This window comes from Vicia villosa, unplaced genomic scaffold (genome assembly GCF_029867415.1).
Source record: "Vicia villosa cultivar HV-30 ecotype Madison, WI unplaced genomic scaffold, Vvil1.0 ctg.000716F_1_1, whole genome shotgun sequence".
Taxonomy (NCBI): Eukaryota; Viridiplantae; Streptophyta; class Magnoliopsida; order Fabales; family Fabaceae; genus Vicia; species Vicia villosa.
In genome coordinates, this window is record NW_026705324.1 from 270872 (window position 1) to 295075 (window position 24204).

Here is a 24204-nt window from a genome sequence, read left to right on the forward strand (position 1 = left end):
AGGGTTTTTTTTTTTGTAATTGCTACAGAAAAGGAAAAACTGCGCCTGGGCCAAGAGGGGAGTGTAATCAGCAATGGCCCAGAAGTTATGCTTTTGTATTGACTCAGAAAAAACAGTGTATGGGCCAGGGGGAGTGCGCTTAGCGATTTGGCCCAAGGGTTATCATTGTTTGATCCAATTATTGTTCAGACTCTTTTTTTTTGCACACCCAAAAATGGTGGAAACGGGCCTTATGGGGGTGTAAGATGAAAAACAGCCCAAGAATATTGTTTGATTCAATTACTTGTTATCAGATTTTGTTCATATTTTTTATTATTTCAATTTAATCCTACATTAAAATTCAATTAATCTTAATTAAAGAAACAAATTAATCTTAATTAAAAATTGATAAAAGAAAAAAAGGGAATTAGGTTTTAGTTTAATGACGATTCGACTCCCTCCGTCTTCTCTCTCGCTCCCACCTCAAACGGCGCACGAATGGCAGCCCTCCTCCGGCGAGCGTTTTGAACACCGCCGTGAATCTCCTCTTGCAAACTCACTCTCTCCATCTCTCCATCGCTCGTCTCTCACCTCAGCTTTCAGTCTCTCAAAATCAGGCACTACACTATCCTAACAAAACCTAACTCTCTAATTGAATGCGGTTCAAGCATGCTTTTGAACAATAGCCATGGGAGAATGGTTCAAAGAACCCAAGCCAACGCCACAGTGTCAAGCATAGGAGAAAGGGATGAAGACAGATAGGGCTCGGATGCATACCTGAAGCGCGAAGCGTAAATTGTTGAAGAAAACCGGAGGGGAGGTAATAAGAGCTCCGAATGCGCAACAGATGAAGAAGTCGATGATTCAGGTAAACCTCTTCGCGAATCTTGCGTTTCCAATTGCTTCTACTTTGTCTTCTTCTTTTCGATTCTTGAGTTTTTGTTTTGATTGTTGTTTTCTGTGTGTATGCTACGATGATGATGATTGATAGATGCGATGAAGATTGAAGTGTTGATGGTGAAGATGATGCAGAAGGTTCAGAGAGAGAAGGATAAAGGTCCTGTTCAAAGTGATTACAGAGCTCCAAGTTTTATTGCAGGTTCTGAGTTTTTTTGTGCGATGAAGATAGAATCAAAGGGGATGAAGGTTGATGATTGAATGAAGAGGTGAAGGATTCTGAAGGTGAAGAACACTGGATCGGTGATGGTGATGAAGGTGAAGTGAGTGAATGGTGGAGAAGAGGGATGATGCAGTGGTGTGAAGAAATGGTAGAGATGATGAATCAAGGAGAATGGTTGAAGGGAGTGGAGATTGGTGAATGAATGGAAATGAAGGGGGCGATTGAAGAAATGGTGGAGAATGAGAGTGTTGGTGAATGATCAATGGAGAGAGTGAATAATGGTGAAGCTTTCTGAATTGGTGGTGATTCTGATTATATAGGTGAGTTTTCTTCTGGTTTCTATTGAATCTCTGATATCCTCTGTTTCTCATCCCCTCCTCTTTTCTGTTTTCAATTCTGTTTGTGATGGTTATCGTTTTCTGTTAGGGAATAACTGAATTCTGTTAGGGTTGGTTATTGATAGTTACAAAACTGTTTTGGTGGTTAGTTAGGTTGTAACTGAAAGTTAGTTTTGATGTTAGTTAGTTTAAAACAGAGTTAAGATCAGTTAGTTGCTGTGAATTCTGTTATAGCTGTTGGTAGTTAGGAGATTGCCTCAGTTGTTAGAAAGTGGTTAGAGAACTGTTAGATTCAGTTTGACAATTATAGATGGTTATGTGTTGGGGATTCGGTTAGGGAATAAGAGGGAAAAGTTAGAAGTTATGGGAAGTTATATTGGTAAGCTGTTTGCAGGATATGTGGACTTGTAACATGACTTGAATATGTATGGTTAGAAAGATATTAATATATATGGAATGGTTTGGCATTTGAATATTCCGGAATTGTGTTATTCTTGAAATTTTATGGACTGGTGTATGATTATTGGTAAATTAATGATGCAGACAGCAGGTTTTTTATATGCATAGCAGTACTCTTGAAAGCATGATTGATTTGGGTTTAGAAGACGAGGTCTAGAAGAACTGTACAATGCAGTAGCTGGTCTTAGTGTAAATGAGAGTGGATTTTGCGGGACTGCTGTGGCGGATATTGGTGGCAATGGTCTTTGGAACGCGACGGTGGAAGCATGGAGATTCGTTTTGCATAGTTTTGGTTTATTTATTTGAAACATCATAGTGTAACTTTGGAAAGGTGATGAGGTGAAGAACAAATGCCTTGAAGATACATGGGTTTTTGCATTCAGTCCCCATTTTTACTCCACTTTGTAATGGACTTCTTGTTTGTAATTTAGAACTTGACCTGAAATGTTGTATATACTATTTTTTAGTAATGAAGCATTCTCCCTCATTTAACTTTTCAAGTAACTTCTTGAATGATGGCATGAAATAAGTCCAAAGACAAGCAAACATGACTTTGATCGAAACTTAATTTTTCTTGTAGCTTTCTCAATGGAGCATTTGAATGAATTTGGATTATATAATAGGAATTTGGACTTTCCTCTTCACATTCCCAAATAAAATTTGAATAACTTCTTTTCCAAGCCATGGTCCAAGATAAATCGTTCTTTAAGCAATCACCATAAGAATCTCAATCTCAAAAGGCTCGTCGTAGGTTAACGTCTTTATCCAAATGAATTCACTCAATATTGTACCATAACCTATAATTCAAGCAGTGCACCAAATAATTACGTCCAAGTTCCATAAAAAAGATCTCCTTGATTAATAAATGAATAGTGAAACACCTAATCCAGTTGATCTCAATAGAGACTTTGATGGATGCATTCATAGGGAAATAAACCCTGATTCAGTCGATGGCTTTGATCCACTACCACTAATTTAATGAACCAACATTATTCTTAATGAATGCATGATGTGTTAATGACCTAATAGATGAGATTATGAGATACATAAGCCAACTAGAGATTAAATTAGGTGGGCAAATTTTGGGGTGCAACAGCTGCCCCTATTTAATCGTCTTAAACCTGAAAGTGAGATTGGCGCTAGCCTTTCGAACATTCAAGGTAGAAGAAGATTAAATACCAAGTGAACCTGAAAATTTGCCTCATGAGATATGATCCACTAGGGAAGAAATGGTGTCAACTCCAATGAGGAAGATTGCGTCAACTCTGGATTGAACATATTAACTCTAGGTTAGAAATGAACTCATATCAACTCTAGGTTGAAAAAGAAAAGTGGGTCGACTCTGGGTCGAAGAATAAAGGGAAGTCAACTCTGGGTTGGACAAGATGTAAACATCAACTCTGGGTTGAATGGAAAGTAAGAACATCAACTCTGGGTTGAAAACAAGAGATGGACATCAACTCTGGGTTGAGAGAAAGTAATTCAACTCTGGGTTGAAAGGGGAAGGATGAACAATTAGAAATAACCGTCAACTTTGGGTTGAGTGGGAAAGAGAAATCAATTCTGGATTGAACAAGGGACAACCGTCAACTCTGGGTTGAGTGGGAAGAGGAGAAAGGATAACCGTCAACTCTGGGTTGAGTGGGAAAAGAAACAAGATGGCCGTCAACTCTGGGTTGAGTGAGAAAGTAAGAAAGATAACCGTCAACTCTGGGTTGAGTGGGAAAAGAAAGTCAAATGGGAATAATCGTCAACTCTGGGTTGAGTGGGAAAGAGACAAAAGATAACCGTCAACTCTGGGTTGAGTGGGAAAGATAAAGGATAATCGTCAACTCTGGGTTGAGTGGAAAAGTGAAAGGATCAACTCTGGGTTGAATAAAAGATAACCGTCAACTCTGGGTTGAGTGGGAAAGGTAAAAAGATAACCGTCAACTCTGGGTTGAATGGGAAAAGGAGAAAATCAATTCTAGATTGAATAAAAGATAACCGTCAACTCTGGGTTGAGTGGGAAAAGAGAAAAGATAACCGTCAACTCTGGGTTGAATGGGAAAGATAACAGATAACCGTCAACTCTGGGTTGAGTGGGAAAAAGAAATAATCAATTTTGGATTGAACAAAGGATAATCGTCAACTCTGGGTTGAGGGGGAAATGACAAATGATAACCGTCAACTCTGGGTTAAGTGGGAAAGGAGAAAAGGCAAGACATAACCGTCAACTCTGGGTTGAGTGGGAAAGAATAAAAGAAATATTCGTCAACTCTGGGTGAGTGGGAAAGAAGAAAAGAAATATCCGTCAACTCTGGGTGAGAGGGAAAAAATAATTAACTCGGGGTTAAAAGATGAGAGGAGAACCAACTCTGGGTTGAAATCGAGAACATCAACTCTGGGTTGAAGAAAGATGAACATGATTGACTTGGGGAGATGACACCACAATGGTAACTCTGAGTGACCCAGTGGAATATCAACTTGAATGCTTTGAGGGGACCTCATCTGATGAGTAACTTGGCTTATGCTTCATATGCAATGTTTGATTTATTTATGCACTTTTGGAGATGCAATGCTATGGATTCTATATGCAGTGTACTGATTGATTAGGGTTTTTGCTTTGTATGGAATAGATTAGGTGGAGTTCTGACACTCTGCTTGATTCAAGATAGGGTGGATGCCCCTACTTTATTGATGATTGGATCATGTGGGAGAAATGTCAATGAGAATGCAATGATATGCATGATGCATGCATGACTATGAATGGAATGATTTATTTCCAAGGCACCAGGGATGGATGGAGAGTGCCTTTGTAGAAATGTCATAGCTTGAAGGATAGCCCTTGTGAAGGTGAGGTGTTTAGCTTGACTCCTCGACACTTGGCTTGATATCTGACACTTGATTGAAGATGAAGAGATGAATTGTTACTAGCTTGCCCCAGCGTGTATGATCTCTTGAGATAGAACTTTGATAATGCTTGAAGCATGGAGATTTGCGATGGTCTGCCCCAGTGTAGATCATGGAATGAATGCCTCATATTGTAGGGAACTCTTCCACCAAATGGATGCTTCAGCTATTTGCCTTGTGGATGACCAACTTTTGCCTTTGTAAGATTACTCGATGGAATTTCAATGTTGAACTTTCCTTGGTATCAAGTACTTAATTTCATATTAGAGACAATTCTGTTTTGAAAGAGATAATGAGAAATGCAATGCACATGTTACTCTCAAAGAAAAGTTTTTATTTGTCAAAATGTTGTATTGATACTAACACAAATGACACAGCAACATAAGGAGTCAGTTTGACATGATCTTACAGTTTGCATGCTTTCGGAACGAACCCTACTTCAATTAGGACTTTTGAGGGTTGTAACGTGGCCGGGTTCACGGTTTGAGAAACAAAGGATAAAGGCTCAAGTTCTACTTAACCCACCCCTTCTTCGTGATGTCCTCCAGTCCTATGTTCAGTTAGTTTGACACGAGTATTCGTCTTTCAGGAAGGTTGTGATGAATGAGGATCTAGCTTTGATGGAGGTGGCAGTCACCCTTTGGTGCTTTTGTTGATGGTCACAACAACTTGTCCCTTGGAGGATTCCTTTCTTTTGCTTTGTCTTTTTTGCTTTCCCTAATTTTTGCCTGGACAGAAAGTTTCTTTTGATTTTGGTTTTCGTTGTCCAGCGGGATATGCCCTAATTTTTGCCTAAGTCAATTGCTTCAAAGCTTTTTCTTTTTTCTTTTGACTTAGCGGGCTATTGTTTCTTTTTTTTATCATGATTTATAACTTTCTTTTCATTCTTTTTTATCTCGTTCGGGAACAAGTTGTATGACTTTTGTGATTGACTTGATGAAAAGGTTGTGACTGCCTTCTTCTTAATGAATGAGATACATCCATTGTGGATTGTGCTCTTCTTCTTTTGTTGTGAGAGATGGAATATGATTGATCCTCTGATGGATTACCTGAAAGTTGAGCGCTCGGTCGTACTAACTGAAGACTACCCTGCCCCTGGTTGAGATTGAGGGTTTTGTATTTTTTTGAAAAGAACTACCACTCCTTAGGCTCAAAGGGGTTAACGAAGGTTTCACTCCCTTATAACTCCAGTGTTTAGGAATTGAAACAATGCCTGTACATCATCAGCAGGATCTTTATTCCAAAAGCATACGGTTAGTAGTTCATGTGTTTTTTGATTTTCATCATTCTCCTTTTTTTAGTTGCTTAAGACAAATGAGTGAAGTATCAATGAACATAATGACAAAGATGAAATGATTTGAGAAAAACATGTATATTACATTATTTTTATTTATTCAAACAGAATGAGTTTCTTACAATGAGAAGTACTTGATAACAACAAAAGTAATACAATTGAAAATACTAAAGAAATCTATACAATGGCAAGCTTGGCCTTATTCTAATGCAAATGAAATGTTCTCTGACAAACATAAAGTCTTCACGGTCCACTGGTGGAAGCTCCATTGTGAGGTGGCATGGGATTATTGACCACATTAGGTGCCACAGGTGTGAATGTAATCTCCTTTGCATCAAGCAGATCCTGAACCTTGTCTTTGAGAACTCTGCACTCTTCAGTGGTGTGACCAGATCCTCCAGAGTGGAATTCACACTTGGCATTAATCTTGTAATTTGGAGGGAGAGGATCAGGAGGAGGCCTCGCTTCAGCTAATTGAATCAGCTTTTGATCAAGCAAGGCGGCGAGAAGTTGGCTATAAGTCATCGGTACACGATCATACACCCTTTTAGGCCTATTCTGCCTCTGTTGACCTTGTCTCTGTTGATAACCTTGTTGTCGGAAACCTTGTTGTTGTTGTTGGACATATTGTTGATAAGGGACCCAAGGTTGTTGACCAACAGGTGCCACATAAGCTTGAGGAGCGGTGGCGTTCACTTGATAGTAGGGAGCTTGATCCTGAGCGTAGGCGGCACTAGTCTCACCTTCTTTCTTCTTGACAAAGTTACCCTGAGGCTTCTTATACCCATATTGGTTTGCAGCAGCAGTATTGGCGGGATTCTGGATCTTACCAATTTTCAAACCATTCTCAATTCTTTCACCAATCCTGACTAGATCAGAGAAACCAGAAGAAACACTACCAACCATTCTTTCATAGTAATGTCCTTGAAGAGTGTTCATGAACATGTCAACCAATTCGGATTCCGAAAGTGGTGGATTAACTTGAGCAGCCATTTCTCTCCACCTCTGAGCATATTCTTTGAATGTCTCATTGGTTCTTTGCACTTGATTTTGAAGTTGCAACCTAGTCGGTGCCATGTCAATGTTATACTGATATTGCTTGAGGAAAGCATCAGACAAATCCTTCCAAGATCGGATTCTATTACGCTCCAGATTCATATACCAGTTCAGAGATGCCCCAGATAAGCTATCTTGGAAGCAGTGAATGAGCAATGAGTCGTTGTGGATGTGAGAAGCCATCTTACGACAATACATGATGATATGGCTCTTCGGACAGCTCAAACCCTTGTACTTCTGGAAGTCGGGAGTCTTGAACTTAGGAGGGACAACCAGATTAGGAACTAGACACATATCCTCAGCATCCATCCCATAGGCAGTAAATCCTTCAATGGCTCGAATTCTTTCCTCAAGGATTTTGTACTTCTCAGCAGATTTCTCAACAGGTTGAGCTCTTTCAGCAGTTGGTATTGGATGCATTTCTGGATTAGCAAACTGAGTACCACAGAAAGCAGGAATAGGAATCTCTGTTTGAGAAGGTGGAGTAGGAAATGGGAAAACCGACCCAGTCATAGTTGGCACTCCAGAAGTCACGGGTATAGTCCCTCCTTGGTTCGGAGCTCCAAGGGTATCAGCAGTCATGAAGCTGAATGGCATTCCAAGAGTAGCATTAGTCCTTGCTTGGAACTCAAATGGAGTAGAAGAAGGTGGAACGACCTCAAGTTGGCTAGCAGCAGCTTGGTTACCAACAACGGGAATCTCTTGTGTAGCAGGAACCCTTTCAGTTCGCAAGGCTTGGATAGCTTCCAGGATAGCATCGACCTTAGTTTTCATTTGATCCATCTCTTCTCTAATGGCAGCTTGATCTTGTTCGTAATTCTCCATGATTCTTCTTCTGTGAGCTCTTGTCAGATATCGGTGTGGAGGAATCGTCTTGACTGATCTGATGGAGTGGAAAAGTGGTAAGAGTATTGGTAACCATGGATGCACATGCATGTATGCAAAAATGTTAATGAAGATGCAAATGTAGCAGAAATCAGGATCAAGGCCTCTTGGATAACAACTTCTCATGGCAATAAGATATGGTCGAATCCTCCAGATTCAGAGGTTCGACGTTGCTTTCTGGATAAATAGCTTGTGCATAAGTCAAAGGTGGTCGAACCCTCCAGATTCAGAGGTTCGACGTTGATTCTGATATATAACTGATGTAGAACTTCTGTATAAGTCAAATGTCCCAGGATCAAAGGTTCGACGTCTTTTATTGAATAGCAGAAATCCGGGTATGATGGAGGTCAAGTTTCCTGTCCCACCCCAATCTCACGGGTATGTAGTCTAGACACGGACAAGAGGTCCCTAATGGTCACTAGGGTCTACGGTTCCCATGGGGTACAAAGTGTTTGTGGCAGCAAGGGTGCCAGACACAGTGTTCCATGAAAGAACCTCGCCCAGTTGTGGTACCCCATGTTGAACTCGATCGTAGCAAGGGCCACGGGAGTCAACATGAGCATCCACGCTAATCCTATGTGTCACTGGCCTGGGTAGTGGGCCTTTTACCTCATACAAACCCCCCACCTGCAAAACAGAACAGAAGACCCCAAGGAACATAGAATATAATCCATATGCATGATGTGCAAACAGAAATAAACATGATATGCAAGAAGAAAATAAACATGTAAACATATATACAAGATATAGACATAAAGCAAATAAACACCCAGTAAATAAACAAACAAACGCAGGCTAGGATCGACTCACTAAGGATGGACCAGCAACAGGTCTAGCAACATCCCCAGCAGAGTCGCCAGCTGTCGCACGCTCGCGAAAATAGACAGAGTCGCCACCAATATATTTATCCCATAAGGGAAAGGAATATCAGAAAACCTATAATAAGGATAAGAACGAGGTCCTTCGACCAGAGATAGGGTACGGGAGTCGGTTACGCAAGGGGAAGGTACTAGCACCCCTCACGCCCATCGTACTCGATGGTATCCACCTATGTTTGTTGCTATCTAAAGGGTGTGTAAATCTAAAGCTTAATGCTAAGGGAATGCATGCAAATGAAAGAAAAGAAACATGGGGAAAATAAGGATTATAAATAGTTGTGCTCGTTCAAGCCCCGCGACTTGATGCCTACGTATCCTTTTCAGGAATCAGAGCGCCGTAGTTCGGCTCTTTAGTTTTTGTTTGTTTTTGTGTTTTTTAGTGGACGAAGTTACATTCGCACTCCGCTGCTCGACCTCTGGAGTCTTAAGCTGGGAATGGAGCGGAAATAACGTGTCCGATTAAAGAATGCCTCGGAGGCGAGATGAAGAAGAGATTTTGAACGTTTCGAGTGGAACCCTAAAGCAAGGGGGACTCGAGTTGCTCTTTGGTTTGTGTTTTTTAGAAGTTGGGAACTTACGCCTGAATGGAACCCTAAAGCAAGGGAGATCCAAGCACTCGAACGTTCCCTAAAGCAAGGGACGTTCAAGCTTCCATTCCCTTTTTAATGATTTTCACTTTTTTATTAATGTTTTTTTAGTGTTTTCTTTGTATTTTTTATGGGAAATTAAGTCAAGTATTTGTTAAGTGTTTTAAAGTTGAAAAGGAAAAGAAACTAGCCTAAGTATGAAGGGAATTTCTACCTAATGTTATCATGGTTTCTACCTAAGGTTAGGAATAAAAGAAATACATGAAAATTAAGGCAAAAATAAAAGTCAAGATGAGAATAATAGTGGCACAAAAAATGGTATACAAGCATGAGTGTTAAACCAAAAATATAGTAAAACGAATTAAAAATACTACTATTTTTTTATATTGATTTTTATGGGAGAAATTGATTCAAGTAAAAGACTAAAAGCAAATAGCCTAAAACTAATGTTTTTTATGCACATTTTTATATGTAAAAAATTATGTATTAAAGTCTAAGAATGATAGGAAAAATTAGTTTTTATTTACTAAAAAGAAATGGTAAAAATCTAATTAAAACCTAAATTAAAGAATGATGTAAACAGGGGGTGCAAACTGAAAAAGATGGTGTGAAAAGCAATGAGCGCAGGGCCCAGCCAGGGATAAGCCCACACAGGGTTTTTTTTTTTGTAATTGCTACAGAAAAGGAAAAACTGCGCCTGGGCCAAGAGGGGAGTGTAATCAGCAATGGCCCAGAAGTTATGCTTTTGTATTGACTCAGAAAAAACAGTGTATGGGCCAGGGGGAGTGCGCTTAGCGATTTGGCCCAAGGGTTATCATTGTTTGATCCAATTATTGTTCAGACTCTTTTTTTTTGCACACCCAAAAATGGTGGAAACGGGCCTTATGGGGGTGTAAGATGAAAAACAGCCCAAGAATATTGTTTGATTCAATTACTTGTTATCAGATTTTGTTCATATTTTTTATTATTTCAATTTAATCCTACATTAAAATTCAATTAATCTTAATTAAAGAAACAAATTAATCTTAATTAAAAATTGATAAAAGAAAAAAAGGGAATTAGGTTTTAGTTTAATGACGATTCGACTCCCTCCGTCTTCTCTCTCGCTCCCACCTCAAACGGCGCACGAATGGCAGCCCTCCTCCGGCGAGCGTTTTGAACACCGCCGTGAATCTCCTCTTGCAAACTCACTCTCTCCATCTCTCCATCGCTCGTCTCTCACCTCAGCTTTCAGTCTCTCAAAATCAGGCACTACACTATCCTAACAAAACCTAACTCTCTAATTGAATGCGGTTCAAGCATGCTTTTGAACAATAGCCATGGGAGAATGGTTCAAAGAACCCAAGCCAACGCCACAGTGTCAAGCATAGGAGAAAGGGATGAAGACAGATAGGGCTCGGATGCATACCTGAAGCGCGAAGCGTAAATTGTTGAAGAAAACCGGAGGGGAGGTAATAAGAGCTCCGAATGCGCAACAGATGAAGAAGTCGATGATTCAGGTAAACCTCTTCGCGAATCTTGCGTTTCCAATTGCTTCTACTTTGTCTTCTTCTTTTCGATTCTTGAGTTTTTGTTTTGATTGTTGTTTTCTGTGTGTATGCTACGATGATGATGATTGATAGATGCGATGAAGATTGAAGTGTTGATGGTGAAGATGATGCAGAAGGTTCAGAGAGAGAAGGATAAAGGTCCTGTTCAAAGTGATTACAGAGCTCCAAGTTTTATTGCAGGTTCTGAGTTTTTTTGTGCGATGAAGATAGAATCAAAGGGGATGAAGGTTGATGATTGAATGAAGAGGTGAAGGATTCTGAAGGTGAAGAACACTGGATCGGTGATGGTGATGAAGGTGAAGTGAGTGAATGGTGGAGAAGAGGGATGATGCAGTGGTGTGAAGAAATGGTAGAGATGATGAATCAAGGAGAATGGTTGAAGGGAGTGGAGATTGGTGAATGAATGGAAATGAAGGGGGCGATTGAAGAAATGGTGGAGAATGAGAGTGTTGGTGAATGATCAATGGAGAGAGTGAATAATGGTGAAGCTTTCTGAATTGGTGGTGATTCTGATTATATAGGTGAGTTTTCTTCTGGTTTCTATTGAATCTCTGATATCCTCTGTTTCTCATCCCCTCCTCTTTTCTGTTTTCAATTCTGTTTGTGATGGTTATCGTTTTCTGTTAGGGAATAACTGAATTCTGTTAGGGTTGGTTATTGATAGTTACAAAACTGTTTTGGTGGTTAGTTAGGTTGTAACTGAAAGTTAGTTTTGATGTTAGTTAGTTTAAAACAGAGTTAAGATCAGTTAGTTGCTGTGAATTCTGTTATAGCTGTTGGTAGTTAGGAGATTGCCTCAGTTGTTAGAAAGTGGTTAGAGAACTGTTAGATTCAGTTTGACAATTATAGATGGTTATGTGTTGGGGATTCGGTTAGGGAATAAGAGGGAAAAGTTAGAAGTTATGGGAAGTTATATTGGTAAGCTGTTTGCAGGATATGTGGACTTGTAACATGACTTGAATATGTATGGTTAGAAAGATATTAATATATATGGAATGGTTTGGCATTTGAATATTCCGGAATTGTGTTATTCTTGAAATTTTATGGACTGGTGTATGATTATTGGTAAATTAATGATGCAGACAGCAGGTTTTTTATATGCATAGCAGTACTCTTGAAAGCATGATTGATTTGGGTTTAGAAGACGAGGTCTAGAAGAACTGTACAATGCAGTAGCTGGTCTTAGTGTAAATGAGAGTGGATTTTGCGGGACTGCTGTGGCGGATATTGGTGGCAATGGTCTTTGGAACGCGACGGTGGAAGCATGGAGATTCGTTTTGCATAGTTTTGGTTTATTTATTTGAAACATCATAGTGTAACTTTGGAAAGGTGATGAGGTGAAGAACAAATGCCTTGAAGATACATGGGTTTTTGCATTCAGTCCCCATTTTTACTCCACTTTGTAATGGACTTCTTGTTTGTAATTTAGAACTTGACCTGAAATGTTGTATATACTATTTTTTAGTAATGAAGCATTCTCCCTCATTTAACTTTTCAAGTAACTTCTTGAATGATGGCATGAAATAAGTCCAAAGACAAGCAAACATGACTTTGATCGAAACTTAATTTTTCTTGTAGCTTTCTCAATGGAGCATTTGAATGAATTTGGATTATATAATAGGAATTTGGACTTTCCTCTTCACATTCCCAAATAAAATTTGAATAACTTCTTTTCCAAGCCATGGTCCAAGATAAATCGTTCTTTAAGCAATCACCATAAGAATCTCAATCTCAAAAGGCTCGTCGTAGGTTAACGTCTTTATCCAAATGAATTCACTCAATATTGTACCATAACCTATAATTCAAGCAGTGCACCAAATAATTACGTCCAAGTTCCATAAAAAAGATCTCCTTGATTAATAAATGAATAGTGAAACACCTAATCCAGTTGATCTCAATAGAGACTTTGATGGATGCATTCATAGGGAAATAAACCCTGATTCAGTCGATGGCTTTGATCCACTACCACTAATTTAATGAACCAACATTATTCTTAATGAATGCATGATGTGTTAATGACCTAATAGATGAGATTATGAGATACATAAGCCAACTAGAGATTAAATTAGGTGGGCAAATTTTGGGGTGCAACAACAGCGGAATCGCTTAAGAATGTATTCAATAAAATATCCTCGGTTAACTTATCATTTTGTTCAACCAAGATAACACAATTAAACAACAACATCATAAATGACATAAATCGTTCCCCCCAGAGTGCTACGTATCAGAGCGACAACCGATTCGAGTAACGACAACTAAATCTTCATACTTGAATACCTGCACGTTACCAATATAAAGGCAACGGCGAAACAAGAGAAAAGGGTGAGATATCAAATCATATAAGTGGGCATATGATAAATTGCATGCTAGGATTCAGACATATAAAATCATCACATCACAAGTATCAATAGCTACTATACACATCATACTTCTACAGTTCATTAATCTCACATACTTTTCATCACACAACAAGTCATGATCATGTAAATAGTATCATCTAATAAATTTCACATATTCAAGTAAGCACAAAATTTAATAGTATAATACTCAAAAGATTCAATACTATTATCCCAAATATATACACAATCCATCATTATCACATATTCACACGTTTAACCAATTATATATCAAAACATCACCAATTTCAATTATCACATCTCATGTACACATGACAATCACATAAATGCATATATTCAAACATCACTTAACCTCAATGTGACTCAATGCAAGACATGTGACTCTATGCATGTGGTACCCAATGTGGACCCAAAGTTCCACCGCTTCCGATTCATATAGAATCTAGCCACGCTTCAGATCCGGACAAGATCAAAGCCACCAAATGTAAACATATAGTTTACCGCTTCCGATTCACTTTAGAATCTAAGCCTCGCTTATGTTTCAAAGCAAACCACCTTTGTTTCAAGGCATCCATGATATGAATGTATGTACAATGTTAATCAAACATATGCAATTAAGATCATCTCTACCATCTTAATATTTAGCATATCACAATAATTCAACTCGATGAATTATCCACCAATTGTACACAACATTCACAACACATACATATCATTCACATATAAAAGGTCAATTAATCAATTACGATTTACAAAATCCAATTAACACTAGTAACCATACTATCTCATGTTAATTCTCATTTTGCCAATTATATATGAACATACACATTTAAAATCAAGCAATTAATCATTAAAATTAATGCTATCCAACTACCCACAGAGAATCAATATCAAAACAACATCATTGACATAATAATATATATTTCTCAACATACATATTCAATCAAAACACAATTACGGATAAATTCTCAAAATATAGTAATTTACCGACAAACCAAATAGTTAATTTAATTCCAATTTATATTCTAATCAATTAAACACATTGAAATTAATTCAACTATTAATTTAATCAACCAATTAATAATCACACTATATTAATTTAATTCACTTCTATTTCTACTCCATTTCCAATTTTTTTAGCATTCTATTGCTCAAGACCATTTTTATTAAAAAGAATAACACGCTAGATTTCTAACGCCTCGAACGGAGACTCAAACGGAGTTACGGTTCAAAAGATATGAATTGTTAAAGTCCCAATAAAAAAACAAACACCGACGTTATACCTTGACAACTCTAAACATGTCAGAATTACTCAAAACAAATAAAAATATGACTCTTAATAATTCAAAACAACTCTGACAACTTATTGTTGACTCTAACAACTCTATTGACAACTCTAACAACTCTATTGACAATTCTATTAAATTATTATAATTCATTTATAAAGAATGTTTAAATAAAACACAATTTCGGTCGATTTGTAAATTATCACAATTTCAAGAAAATAACACCACCATGTTAATCTACTAATTTAACTTAGCTACCACGTAAATTTTTATCAAGTTCCGAGCAACTAATTATACCGCTTGATTCGGCTATTTCGATCAAACGGGAATGTTTTGCATTTATTAATTCTATACTACACTCTTTCTATCTTACTCTTTCTAATTATATGTTGTTCTATTCATGTTACTGTTTCGTTATCCTACTACTCCAATCACATTCTAATACACATTATAATTTATTTATTGCATCATATATTTCTTTAAAAATAATAGTACACAAAACATGAAACATGAAATATATGACACGTTTACAAAATCTATCTTAGAGATGCAATTGCATTATTTAATTGGCATGACATGATACATCTTAAGTCCTTAGGCATGAGAACAGGAAAAGTGTGGGTAATAGCAAAGTGCTTGCTTAAGAAGACTCATTCAGCTTTGCAACGAAACTAAAGTATTCTGTTGATTTGTTGGCATGTCATAAACACAAAATGAAAATGAGAAGAATGATTATGAAAATGGGGTCCCACACATGCCCTTGCCGCCTGTTATGGGCTTGTTATTGTAGGCCATCAAAGGCCAAATGCCACCCGTCAACCCTCATGCTCGCGGCAACATCCAATTTCTTACGCACAACATAACACCATATTTATTTCCAGAAAGCAATTTCAACAACAACCGTAAACTATTCAGCACAGCAATTCAATAACCTAAAATCCCTAATTTTCTTCAAACAACCCACCACGACATAAATTAAGGAAGGCAGTACATGTTATTCATGGTAAATTCTCTCTTTTCCAGCAACAATTAACACAAGCAAAAGCAACAAATCTACACACCTAATTACCCACATACAATTGTTCATGAACCCCATTATAGGAAGAGAACCCCACCCTTACCTTATCAATGGAAGCAACTCAAAGGGTCTCTATTTGCATCTTCAATTTGGCACCATTGATGAAAATCTCCAAGCTTCTTCTTCTTCTCCATAGTCTTGCCTCTTTCTCCTCTATTCTTGTTTCTTTCATTATGACAACTCTCCTCTTTCTAAATCTCTAAAACCCTAATATAAAACCAACTGGGCTTAGTGTTTAAATCCTCTCTTTATTTAATATCCTCCAAAATCAATTTAGGCCCAATAAGAGATATAACTCAAATAATCAATTATATCACTTATAATAATAATAATTCCTTCAATATAATAATTCCGACTTATAAATAATATTATTCTTAATATTATTTTCTGACTATCCGACTTCGAATTATATAATTCCAAATACGCCCTTAAATAACACCGACAATCCAAATTCGACTAAATCAAATATTTAAATCCTTCAATAATTTAATTAACCAATTTAATTAAATTCGGGGTGTTACAACTCTCCCCCACTTAGAATATTTTCGTCCTCGAAAATTGGCTCAACACCATCCAAACACAAACCTCGTATCCAAATATCAATCTCTAAATCGCGCTTGGTAACACTTCGATCACTACCTCTTCGTCACAACAATGATTCTCATGAACATAAACACATTACAGTTCTTACAAGTTTTGCAATAATCAACGACTCACTGCAGTATTTTGGCGCATCACACTTATTCCAACAGTCCATCAATCCAAATATCAATATAACTCATCTTTACCGACTTCTGGCATATAGTTTCTTACTCCCTCAAGCCTTACAACAACAGTGTCACCTAAGGCTTCCGCTGCTCAACTCTGATAATTCTCTTTTAAGTCACCATTCTTGATAAAATTTCGTCCACTTATATGGTTCACAAACTCTCGATCCAATACAAACTTTCTTCAATACTCATCCCCACATCGTTGTTTACTTGATAATTCCAATCTTTCACTTTGTGACACTCGCTTGCATAAAACGCACCACACCGATTGTTAATCTCATCTAATTCTAACTCAACCATCCCTCTTACTAAGCTACACAAACTAATGGGCGACTATCTTCACAATAAAATATAGATATTCTTTCTACACTATTAAGACAACAAGACAAATCTATAACGTCCAACACGAGTTTCGTCTACCATTAACAATAGATTGAGGGTGATCAGTTCCCCAATTTTCCAATTAGTATCCGACAACCTTAGTGGAGTATAAATCGTTGTTACATCAAAATAACGTCCTTTCCGAATTTCCACTTAAATCCATTAACACGACGTAATCCAATGATTCACTTTATGTTTTTACAATTCCTACAACATCTTACCTTATCAATCGATCTTGTCAATGAGACACCGACGTCCAAACATAATAAAAAAGTCTAATTCACAATCACTTAGCATCACACAATTTTTTTTTCTGAACCGAAGTCATCCTCACGATAAAATGGCGATAGAAATTCCATACAGTCCTTTTATACACACCGCCACTTTTGGCATCCCAAATACGACTTCTATCATCCCTAAGTCTGAATTTTTCTTCGCTACTACTTCACCCTTCCTTAAAATTCATCAGTACTCGAACCATTTTAATACCGAACATCTCGTTCTCTCATCTTAATCATCAATAACAAGTTCTGCTTAACTTCACTTCAGAAATTTGCGGTAATAAGCATTCTTATTCAACAGGCTTAGACATTTCCATAAGGTAGAATACAACTTCACCTCTTTGTAGGCTCAAACGGTACGTCCAAATGATACTCGAAACCCAAGATACAAATCTCTGACATTATCCGAATTGTAAACATCGACATCAAGCATTGACAATTTTTATGTTATCTCCTAAACTCCTCAAATAACTTCGACGACAAACTGCACCCCATCCCAACGTCATCGCGTCAAAATCAAATTTATTAGGGCTGCGGAAATCATTCTTATAATACACTTCATCTCGTTATCTTTCTGACGCTTCAAACAAAGTTCAAATCAGATATCCAAAACTCAAGCTACGCGCATTCTCGAGTTCCAACTCGGGTTTGCGATTCACAACACTTCACACATCGACTACGTTCATTAATCACTTATGCAAGTCTAACATAAAGTCTACCGCAACTTTATCACTTTAACACTTGTCAAACACCGGCATCAGGCGCAAAGGTTAAACACACAGACAAGTTCTCAGTCCTCAACCGTGCTGAACATCGCCACTCAACATACTTGACCATCCCTTACAACAGAAACATCTTCAAGAAGTAAAACTTCTCCCCCACTTGTAATCAAACCAATCCCTACAACAAAGCAAACAAGTACTGACAGTGTTTCACACACATGTCGCGTACTAAGGAATAAAACACTGACATCATTCAACTGTCACACAACTCAACTGACTCGACAACTTGGCCGGACGGACCGACCTGCTCTGATACCACTATTGTAACACCCCATTTCTACCCGACAAATATATATAAATCAGAGTTTTCAAAAATTTCTCAATAAACAAATGAGGCGTCACATAATAAAACAAAACAAATCAACTCGTCGCATAAAGCGGATACATAGCACCTTTGAAACAGAATAACTTATTTTATTAAAACACAGCGGAATCGCTTAAGAATGTATTCAATAAAATATCCTCAGTTAACTTATCATTTTGTTCAACCAAGATAACACAATTAAACAACAACATCATAAATGACATAAATCGTTCCCCCCAGAGTGCTACGTATCAGAGCGACAACCGATTCGAGTAACGACAACTAAATCTTCATACTTGAATACCTGCACGTTACCAATATAAAGGCAACGGCGAAACAAGAGAAAAGGGTGAGATATCAAATCATATAAGTGGGAATATGATAAATTGCATGCTAGGATTCAGACATATAAAATCATCACATCACAAGTATCAATAGCTACTATACACATCATACTTCTACAGTTCATTAATCTCACATACTTTTCATCACACAACAAGTCATGATCATGTAAATAGTATCATCTAATAAATTTCACATATTCAAGTAAGCACAAAATTTAATAGTATAATACTCAAAAGATTCAATACTATTATCCCAAATATATACACAATCCATCATTATCACATATTCACACGTTTAACCAATTATATATCAAAACATCACCAATTTCAATTATCACATCTCATGTACACATGACAATCACATAAATGCATATATTCAAACATCACTTAACCTCAATGTGACTCAATGCAAGACATGTGACTCTATGCATGTGGTACCCAATGTGGACCCAAAGTTCCACCGCTTCCGATTCATATAGAATCTAGCCACGCTTCAGATCCGGACAAGATCAAAGCCACCAAATGTAAACATATAGTTTACCGCTTCCGATTCACTTTAGAATCTAAGCCTCGCTTATGTTTCAAAGCAAACCACCTTTGTTTCAAGGCATCCATGATATGAATGTATGTACAATGTTAATCAAACATATGCAATTAAGATCATCTCTACCATCTTAATATTTAGCATATCACAATAATTCAACTCGATGAATTATCCACCAATTGTACACAACATTCACAACACATACATATCATTCACATATAAAAGGTCAATTAATCAATTACGATTTACAAAATCCAATTAACACTAGTAACCATACTATCTCATGTTAATTCTCATTTTGCCAATTATATATGAACATACACATTTAAAATCAAGCAATTAATCATTAAAATTAATGCTATCCAACTACCCACAGAGAATCAATATCAAAACAACATCATTGACATAATAATATATATTTCTCAACATACATATTCAATCAAAACACAATTACGGATAAATTCTCAAAATATAGTAATTTACCGACAAACCAAATAGTTAATTTAATTCCAATTTATATTCTAATCAATTAAACACATTGAAATTAATTCAACTATTAATTTAATCAACCAATTAATAATCACACTATATTAATTTAATTCACTTCTATTTCTACTCCATTTCCAATTTTTTTAGCATTCTATTGCTCAAGACCATTTTTATTAAAAAGAATAACACGCTAGATTTCTAACGCCTCGAACGGAGACTCAAACGGAGTTACGGTTCAAAAGATATGAATTGTTAAAGTCCCAATAAAAAAACAAACACCGACGTTATACCTTGACAACTCTAAACATGTCAGAATTACTCAAAACAAATAAAAATATGACTCTTAATAATTCAAAACAACTCTGACAACTTATTGTTGACTCTAACAACTCTATTGACAACTCTAACAACTCTATTGACAATTCTATTAAATTATTATAATTCATTTATAAAGAATGTTTAAATAAAACACAATTTCGGTCGATTTGTAAATTATCACAATTTCAACAAAATAACACCACCATGTTAATCTACTAATTTAACTTAGCTACCACGTAAATTTTTATCAAGTTCCGAGCAACTAATTATACCGCTTGATTCGGCTATTTCGATCAAACGGGAATGTTTTGCATTTATTAATTCTATACTACACTCTTGCTATCTTACTCTTTCTAATTATATGTTGTTCTATTCATGTTACTGTTTCGTTATCCTACTACTCCAATCACATTCTAATACACATTATAATTTATTTATTGCATCATATATTTCTTTAAAAATAATAGTACACAAAACATGAAACATGAAATATATGACACATTTACAAAATCTATCTTAGAGATGCAATTGCATTATTTAATTGGCATGACATGATACATCTTAAGTCCTTAGGCATGAGAACAGGAAAAGTGTGGGTAATAGCAAAGTGCTTGCTTAAGAAGACTCATTCAGCTTTGCAACGGAACTAAAGTATTCTGTTGATTTGTTGGCATGTCATAAACACAAAATGAAAATGAGAAGAATGATTATGAAAATGGGGTCCCACACATGCCCTTGCCGCCTGTTATGGGCTTGTTATTGTAGGCCATCAAAGGCCAAATGCCACCCGTCAACCCTCATGCTCGCGGCAACATCCAATTTCTTACGCACAACATAACACCATATTTATTTCCAGAAAGCAATTTCAACAACAACCGTAAACTATTCAGCACAGCAATTCAATAACCTAAAATCCCTAATTTTCTTCAAACAACCCACCACGACATAAATTAAGAAAGGCAGTACATGTTATTCATGGTAAATTCTCTCTTTTCCAGCAACAATTAACACAAGCAAAAGCAACAAATCTACACACCTAATTACCCACATACAATTGTTCATGAACCCCATTATAGGAAGAGAACCCCACCCTTACCTTATCAATGGAAGCAACTCAAAGGGTCTCTATTTGCATCTTCAATTTGGCACCATTGATGAAAATCTCCAAGCTTCTTCTTCTTCTCCATAGTCTTGCCTCTTTCTCCTCTATTCTTGTTTCTTTCATTATGACAACTCTCCTCTTTCTAAATCTCTAAAACCCTAATATAAAACCAATTGGGCTTAGTGTTTAAATCCTCTCTTTATTTAATATCCTCCAAAATCAATTTAGGCCCAATAAGAGATATAACTCAAATAATCAATTATATCACTTATAATAATAATTCCTTCAATATAATAATTCCGACTTATAAATAATATTATTCTTAATATTATTTTCTGACTATCCGACTTCAAATTATATAATTCCAAATACGCCCTTCAATAACACCGACAATCCAAATTCGACTAAATCAAATATTTAAATCCTTCAATAATTTAATTAACCAATTTAATTAAATTTGGGGTGTTACAGTATGGACCCTGAAAATATTTTACACTCGTCTTCTATCATTAATTTATGTTTAACAATAGAAAAGCATAAATAAATACTTACAACAATTAGGAAAGATCTCTTAATGGTAGCATTTGTTTTCTCCTTCTCTTGGTACAAAACTATGCCTTAAACTCTAATTAGAACGTTAATGACTAAACATGATTATTTTTTCTATTTATAAATAAAATTTTGATATCGTAGAATTGTGTCGCTCCCTAACTTAATCATGGGTGATTAGATGTTTTATTTGATTCCAAATTCATGCATAAAGTTGAGATCGTGCTACAAGTGTTGGAAGCGCACTGATTTTGCATAGAATTCTAGCCCCAGGTCTTTAGCCACGGGCTGGATCTAACTGTTAAAATTGGTGAGTTTGTGCTTTTTCAGCACCATGTGAATCTCTGGGTACTCATCTGGGCTCAGAGTGAAAGATCTCTCCTCAATGATCTTGCGATCTAGCAGAGTTTGAAATCACTCTTGATTCTCAATGGAGAAAAATCTCTTAGAATCATAAGAAGATGATGCCATATCTTGTGACAAGTTGTTGGATTTGCAACTAAAATCAGAAAGTCTAAGAAAAAGACGAAAAATACAGAGAAATGTGTATATACGAATTCAGGGCGTATGAGAGAATGTGAGAAATGACACGAAAATGGCAGGAAAACAATAAATAGGTGGCGCACATGGCTATACGGGTATGATACGCTACCTGGTAGGGCCATACGCGTATCATAGACCCCATATGCGTATAGACAGAGGAAAAATTTAGGAAAAGAAATAGATCACGTACGGATACGCGTATGATCACATATGGTCTACTTCTAAAAAATTTACGTGACTTTTCAGATTCACATACGTGTATGTGCCCACCTCATACGCGTGTAGGCCGAGACTTGCTTTTTTTGAATTCTCATACGCGTATAGGAATTGCCCATACGCGAATGGCTAGAGACGTGGTAAAATTGAACTCCCATACTGTTTACCCAGAAAAATGGTAAACAAGCACTAGTTTCCTTTTTAAAGGTTACTTTTGCGGAATCAACTAGAATATTCCAGGACTAATTGCTTTAATTTGTTTATTACGTGTATCTGGTTTGAATTAAATGCGACAGTGACTTTAAAGTAAAAGTAAACACTGAAATTAAAGGCTTTAAAGTAAATAAAAGCAATAAAAGAGCAGTAAATATGCACTGAAAATGAAATAGAACGTAAACTGATTGCATAAATTAAACTGGTACGCATACGTACATTCCAAAGTTGCACTCGTAACTCATTATTGCGCAGAGATTTGAGTTTACTTGTGTTTTGTAGAAAATGCGGACCCTAAACTGTTCCTATGGAACTTGCTTAAATAGTAAAAATAAAATAACTAATCCTAACGGTCGAATGATTATCAGTCAACACGTGTCTTCGACATGCAAGATCTTCAACTGTGAGACCTCCACGCGTCCTGTGAAAACTGCTAAAAAACTGCTTGAAACTGCCTCTTAACTTCTGATGCCTTCCGACTTCAGGGCTGTACTTAAACAAAACATCTAAGTTTTTTCTGTTTGTTCAAGTCGAACGTGCATATTGACTGATTTTTAGTCGAACCTTGGCAATGATGATTTGTAGGTAGTCGAACGTAAGCTTTGACTAAACAAGACCTTTTAGTCAAACTTTTCTCTTTAGATTCTTTAATAATCTCACCTGTTTTAGGGATTATTTACCATTATTTAATAAGTCGAAATCCTAGGGTAACAAATTACCCCCCAAGCGACTTCTTTCGACTGACTTCAGGAAAGAGAAAAATGGCGTTTCAGTTCTTTCTTAGGTTTCGACTTTTGTTCTCTTCTGACGCCATGATTACTTTGCACATCCCTAGGCACTAATTATTACCTAAATCTTAGGTAGTGGGCTATAACTGCTCCCCACTTTCTAAAAACCAGTTTCCAAAGCGTTTCTTTGACATGACCTTTGATTTCAACAACTTCTTTTTGCACAATTTCTGCTGACGTCACTATCAGCTTATATATATGTGCAGCTCTCTTCTCCTTTTTCTTTCTTTCTTCTCATTTACTTTTCTTCTCAAACGTTTCAGAAAGAACCAACTCTTCTTCTCTAACCTTTAACCATTTTCTTCTTCTCCTTTCATACACAACAATGGCAGCTACAACCACCAACACTACCGTTTACGCTACGGGTGCGAACCCTTTAGGGTTTATTATGTCTCGTGAAGAAGAAGAACAAGGATTAGATTTTATTCCTCAACCCAACCTCACTGAAGCCAAAGCCATTATTTGGCAAAACCAAATGTTAATCCCTTTTCAGATTACTGATAAATTAATGGCTTTCTCAGGGCCATTACCAGACCATCGTTATCACCCAGAACAAACCACTGGTTTCTTTCCTTGCTTCCAAACCACCATGCCTGTAGCTTTCGACAAACCCCGTCCCCTCGACTTGAAATTATTAACCAAGAAGTCTTGAAAGGACTTGGTCATGGTGAAAATGCCCTCAAGTTGGAAAGTAACATTCGACAGCTTAGACAAAACCTGTCTCTACTTGACTCTAAGATTGATTTTGAGTCAGCCAAGTTAGCCTATTTTAGGAACAACTTCCCTGCTTTGTAATTTCATTTTCGACTGACTGGCTATAA

At 36.9% G+C, this 24204-nt stretch overlaps 1 long non-coding RNA gene across 1 annotated transcript; it reads right to left on the reverse strand.

Annotated features, from left to right (window-relative positions):
• Positions 1 to 18366: 18366 nt before the first annotated feature.
• On the reverse strand, positions 18367 to 21195 carry LOC131630702 (uncharacterized). The gene is made up of 2 exons (XR_009292430.1): positions 21069 to 21195; positions 18367 to 18581 (listed from the first exon to the last, which is right to left on the reverse strand). It is a non-coding gene; the product is annotated as an uncharacterized LOC131630702 (long non-coding RNA).
• Between the last annotated feature and the right edge of the window lie 3009 nt (positions 21196 to 24204).